The 6,000-nt window shown below is 50.9% G+C and overlaps 1 non-coding gene across 1 annotated transcript; it reads right to left on the reverse strand.

Moving 5' to 3' along the window:
- Positions 1–1,136: 1,136 nt before the first annotated feature.
- Positions 1,137–1,209, reverse strand: Trnav-cac (transfer RNA valine (anticodon CAC)). Its single transcript has one exon. It is a non-coding gene; the product is annotated as a tRNA-Val (tRNA).
- Between the last annotated feature and the right edge of the window lie 4,791 nt (positions 1,210–6,000).

Genomic DNA, 6,000 nt, shown 5'->3' on the forward strand with positions numbered 1-6,000 from the left:
AATCCACTGGGGAACTTCAGGAAATGGTGACAGGCATAAGCCCCAGAGCTGGCTCCCCTATGGGGCGGGGGACTGGGCTGTGTATACACCAGGCTCCACTTGTCAGTGTTGGAAGCTGCCCCAGGGGATCCTTCTGGCCTGCCTCGGGCACATGGCCACACAAGTGGGCTCCAGCAGTCTGAGAATGAAAGGCCCAGGCTGGCACTGGAGGAGGGGCCCTAAAGGCGTAAAGAGAGGGTGTATGAGCAAGGCCCGGCAGTGGCTGCTGCAGAATGCCTGACACGTCCCCATCAGTGTCCCGTAGCCAACTCATCCCATCTCCTCTGGGACAGAGGATGTACAGCCACCAAGACCCCCCCCCCCCAGGATAGGGAGCCCCTGGGCAGGGAGGAAGCATCAGGGGTGGAGAATTAATGCTCCGGCCATCTTAAAGTCCACTCTACCTGTCATTCTGTTATTTTGTATCTGTCATGTGACACTCTCCCCGGATTCCCTTGGGTCCCCTTCCCTGGCTCTAGGTGCCCATTGCCAAGCTTCATGCACTTTGCTTCTTAAAGGGCCCCGCTAACCCTTCCTTCCAGGGAGGACCCCTGCAGATGCTTTGGGGAGCATGTGGAGGGGGACAGTAGAGCCCACAAGTTCACTCCCCCAACACTCCCAGCCTAGAGCCAGGATCCAGGAATCAGGACCAGCACCCCTGCTTCAAGAAGAAATGGACTCGGAGAGAATCTAGAATCCTAGAGGTCAGGTCTCATGGAGACTCGCGCTGTCACCTGCCTTCTTCCCCTTTCTTGCCTGTTCCCCACTCCCTCACCCACCTCCCCGGAGAGCACTTCCTTAATCGTTCACTTGCACTAGAACCTGGTCTCAGCACCTTCTAGGAAAATAGGACCAAAGACTCTCATTGTTCATTTTGTTTCCCCGACCTAGAGTATAAGTTCCCAAGGGGGGGACTTTCTCCATCTTGTTCACTTTTGTATTCTCAGCAACTAGAATACTGCCTTGCATACAGAAGGAACTCAATAAGTACTTATTGAATGGATGCATGAAAGCATATTAATCAGGGAAATATATTGGCATCATTGTTTTTTTGTTTATTTTTTTTGTTGTTGTTGTTTAGTTTAGTTTTGTTTTTTTGGTGGTGCTGGGGATTGAACCCAGGGCCTTGTGCATGTGAGGCGAGCACTCTACCAACTGAGCTACATCCCCAGCCCCCTATTGGCACCATTTCTAATGGATGCTCACTATGTTTTCTTTTGTGGACTGCCATATCCTTCATGCCTAATGACATTTGTAGCACAAAGTAGATGTTCAACTAATATTTATTGACCACCTCTCAAAGCCCCTGTCTGCTTTATTAAAGCAACTGTCTTAGGGGAACTGCTAATGTGTCTGACCCCTCCCCAATCTGTGAGTCCCCAAGAGCTGGCCCCTGCCTGGCTTCTCTCTGTCACCTCCTAAGACCCTGGTGCAGAACTTGAAGAACACAAGGTTTCTGGATTGTGGGCATGGTGGATTTAACTTCTGCTTGCAGCAATCAGCCAGTCCCTTAGTCCACCCACCTCCACCATCCTACTGTCAACTGTCCCTGCAGCATGACACAGCTGTTCCCAGGAAAGAACCCCAGATCCATCCTAGGGACCCCAGGGACCTGGCCCCACAGGTGTAGAGTGAGCAGGTATAATGGGCCTGCTGAGGCCTGCTGGCCGTGCAAAGAGGAGACTCCGTGAGCGCACTCAGGTGACAGGGTGAGAGCACGCCTTGCAGGAGCGAGACAAGAAACTCCCAAGGGACCATTTGGGGTCACGGGTCAAAGCGAGGCCTTGGTGGGGTTTGTCTCATATGAATTTTAACTTGGGCTATGATAACAGAAATACCCTAGACCAGTGCGCTTCAGCAAAGGGGTGGATTTCAGATTCCAGACTCTGGGAGGACCAGACCAAGGGGCAGCTGTCTGGGTTCCTGTGAGGGTTCTCTTTCTGTTCTGCAGATGGCGGCCTTCTTGCTGTATCCTCCCGTGGCAGAAAAAGACATCATCCTCTGCCTCTTCTCCTTAGGGCACTAATCCCATGACAACGGCTCCATCTCCATGACCTAATTACCTCCCAAAGAGCCTACCTCCAAAGCCCATCATATTGGAGAGAAGCCTTCACTGGGGGAATTTTGGGGAGACACAAACGTTAAATCCACAGCAGAGTCCTAACTGTAACCCTGCACAGCACTCTCTGATGAGCCTAGCTCTGCCTGCGTGTCCCGACTCTTACCTCGGTTAGTCCTCACAGGAACACCGGGAGGGGGCTCCATCAGGACTGGGGCTGCGGGGTTAGTGGAGGTGCCCCAGGACCTCCTTAGGTCTTGTATCCCGAGCTTCCCTTGTCTTACCTCAGCTCTGACTGTGGATGCTTCTGTCTTCTCCACTTTGCAGATGAGAAAACTGGAGTCAAGGGAAGTTAAACAGCCTGCCCATGGCCACGGAGCAGCAGATTTCGGATGGGAACTGGCTCGGGGGCTACGCTTGGCTACCCGGCCAGGACTTGGGCAGGCACGATGAGGGGGCACGTCTGAGGGCCTCTGCCACCTGTGGGGCTGGCAAAGGCCCTGGGAAGCAGGGAGATTCCGAGTGGAGGCTGGGGCCTTGTCTTAGTCCATTCTCTGCTTATATAACTAAGTACCTGAGACCAGGTGATTTATAAAGAGAAGCTTGCTTGGCCCAGGGCTTCAAGAGGCTGGAAAATTCAAGACCACGGTGTAGGCATCTGCTTGCTGCCTGGGGACGGCCTTCTTACTGCATCACGACACGACGGAGGGCGTCACTGGGGAACAGAGCAAGCGCATGAGCTCAGGTCTCCCTCCCTTTTCATATAAAGCCACCAACAACATCCTGGGACCCCTATATCATGGCTTCATATGATTCTAAGTCCCTCTGCTTTCCAGTGCCATCAACATCTGAATTGGGGGATTAAGTCTCCCACACATAAACTTTGGAAGACCCAATAAAAGCAGAGCAGGCCTGGAGGACAGGCTACTGGGACCTGCTGGGCAGGGGAAGCCTCCTAAGAGGGTTGGGGTTCTCAGGGGTCGGGGGAGACTGCACTCTGGGGAGATTTTAGAGTACACGACCTCCTTGTACCACCTTCCCCCACATTTTTCACTTGGGGTGTTGTAGCTGTAGCTATTGATGTCACGTGTTGTCACGTATGCATTACGTGGCACACAGCATAACATGGCCGTGTCACCCCCCCAGCACTTCCCCCTCCCACCTCGGGCCCCTTTCCTCTGCTCACCTCCCTTTGATTTCTAGGAGATCCACCCCCGCCTTTCTTTTCCTTTTTTCCTCTCTAGCTTCCAATATGAGAGAAAACATACCACCCTTGACCTTCGGAGTTTGACTTATTTGCCTAACATCCTGGTCTCTAGTTCCACCCATCTTCCTGAATTTTTTTAATGGTTGGATAAGGCTCCGTGTGTAGATACCTCATATTTTCTTTATCCATTCACCTGTTGATGAACCCCTGCGCTGGTTCCCTAGTTTGGCTACTGGGAACTGGGCTGCTCTACACAGGGGCCTGCACGTATCACGGACTGTGACGATTTTAATTCTTCAGGATAAACACCAGGGAGAGGTGTAGCTGGGTCCTATGGTGGCTGCTCCATCCCTAGTCTTCTGAAGAGCCTTCCTACTGCTTTCCCTAGTGGTTGTACTAATTTGCAGTGTAAATGTGTTCCTTTTCTCCACACCCTCTCCGGCATTTATTATTATTTGTATTCTTGACGACTTCCCTTCTGACGGGTGTGAGATGAAATCTTGGTGTAGTTTTGATTTGAATTTCCCAAATTGCTAGCGACGTTGACTACTTTGTCATTTATGGGTTGGCCATTTGTAGTTCTTCTTTAGAGAAGTGGTCTGTTGGGTTCACTTGTCCATTTATTAATTGGATTATTTGATTATTTTGGTGTAAAGTTTTCTGAGCCCTTTATATATTCTAGATATTAATCCTCTGTCCAATGGCAAAGATCTTCTCCCACTCTGTGGGTTCTGTCTCACATTCCTAACTATTTCTTTTGCTGTGCAGAAGCTTCTTAATTTGATGTTGTCCTATTTATTAACTCTTCTATCATTGTTCTTCAGTCATACGGCCAGTCCTGCTACAACACGGAGAGGACTGAGCGGATCTCGGATACCGGGAGGCAGGGGAGACGGGCCATTTGCAAGGATGACTAGAGGCTTTGGGGTGAATGAGAGCAGGAGCAGATCATCCATAGCAAGCCCCTTGAGGCCAAGGACTGTGTGCAGGCTCGGGGAAGCTGGCTGGCCCTGGGCGCAGCAGGCCCAAGGTTAAGGAGTGTGCTTGAGTCTTTGCAGGCTGCTATAACAAAATGCCACAGACGGAGCAACTGACAAACAACAGAAATTTATTTCTCCCAGTTCTGAAGGCTTGGAAGGCCATGGTCAAGGCACCTTCTGCATTCTCAACACAGCAGAAGGGGCCAATGAGCTCTCCCAGGATGCTTTCATAAGGGCATGGTGACGTAGTCACCTCCTGAAGTCCCTACCTCTTATCGCTACCACATCAGGGATTAGGATTCAACACATGGATTTTGGAAGGTCCCAGATATTCAGACCATGGCAGAGTACACCAGAATGTTCCCGTGATCACCTCCTGATACCCACCCAGTCACCCCTAAGGGACAATCCTTTCTACCAACTCAAGGAGGACAATGGAAGCATCAGCCCTGTTTCCTACAGCTCAAGGCCAAGGTCACTCTGGGGGTCAACATCCAGGTGAAGTGTGGACGCAGGGCATACAGCTGAATGCACAAAGCGTTTAGCAGCCTCCCGTAAACCTTACTTGCCTTTTGAAATGACTGACGTACACCTGTTGGTTATTTCAGAGACTAACAGATCCTTCTGGCCCCGCCACCCCAAACCGAGAACCCCATGCAAGGAGGATGGTCCATCATTCCAAAAGCAATTAAATGCTCAGCTCCACAACCAGGCGCTAACACGTGGGCCTCTGTGGGTGGATAGCTTGGCTCCTCCAGCAAAGGGAAACATCTTAACTCTTCATCTCTCTCAAACCTAGGGGTTCCTTGGGAGGCCAGCCTGGGTGACTAGTACACAGAGGCTAATTTGTACAGCCATGGCCCACACTGGGGGTGGGGGGGGGCGGGGACAATGGTACACGAAGCACATTGCTGTAGACAGCATTTGCCATTGAACTTGATCTTAATATTCTAGTCTATGAGCCAGCAGTTGCACTAGATCTTGGCTTTAAAAAGGGGAGGGGGGCAGGAAAGACCTATACACACACATTCTTTTAATTTCTAAAGGGAAATTTGACTCGAGTCATAGAACAAAGGATGAAGAAATAGAAGTGAAAGAAAATCAAAGAAAAAAGTGATTTGGATTCAAGGAGATCAGATGTTTCATTTATTGCAGGTTGGAGACCTTCAATCAGTCAAATGAAAGGAACGTTTGTATTAAAATACCTAGGAGGCTGAGGAAGGCCTTGATCGGGTGCAGGAGAGTTAAGTTACAGCAATCTTGCTGAGAGATAGGAACCCACCTCCCCTCCGAGGCTATCTGTTCCCAATATTGAAGGTTTTCTACTTTACAAACCTGGAGATGAAAGGTAGCTGTTTTGACGTCTGGGTCTGGAAGCCAGACGCTGAAATTAGCAGGGTTCTTGCAGTGTGTGCTGCAGAGACGCTGAGCCCAGGACGAGGTGAAAATGTAGCCGCTTGATTCAAATGGAAAGATGCTAATGTGGCACCCAGAGCCCAAGGCACCCGTGGGGACAGGGCGTGGGCAGGAATTTCGGAGACATCATCTACCAGAGAGGAAGGGGACAGGGAAAAGGACACTGCACTAGAAACAGGGATCCAGGGTGCAGTCCTGCTTCTGCCCTTGGGATTACAGCCCCATGAAGGCTGAGATTTGGCCTCTCTGGTTCACCACGCCAGGCAGACGGGGGGGGGGGTGTGTTCAAGACTGGGGGT

Source organism: Callospermophilus lateralis, chromosome 18, assembly GCF_048772815.1.
Source record: "Callospermophilus lateralis isolate mCalLat2 chromosome 18, mCalLat2.hap1, whole genome shotgun sequence".
In the NCBI taxonomy this organism is placed as follows: domain Eukaryota; kingdom Metazoa; phylum Chordata; class Mammalia; order Rodentia; family Sciuridae; genus Callospermophilus; species Callospermophilus lateralis.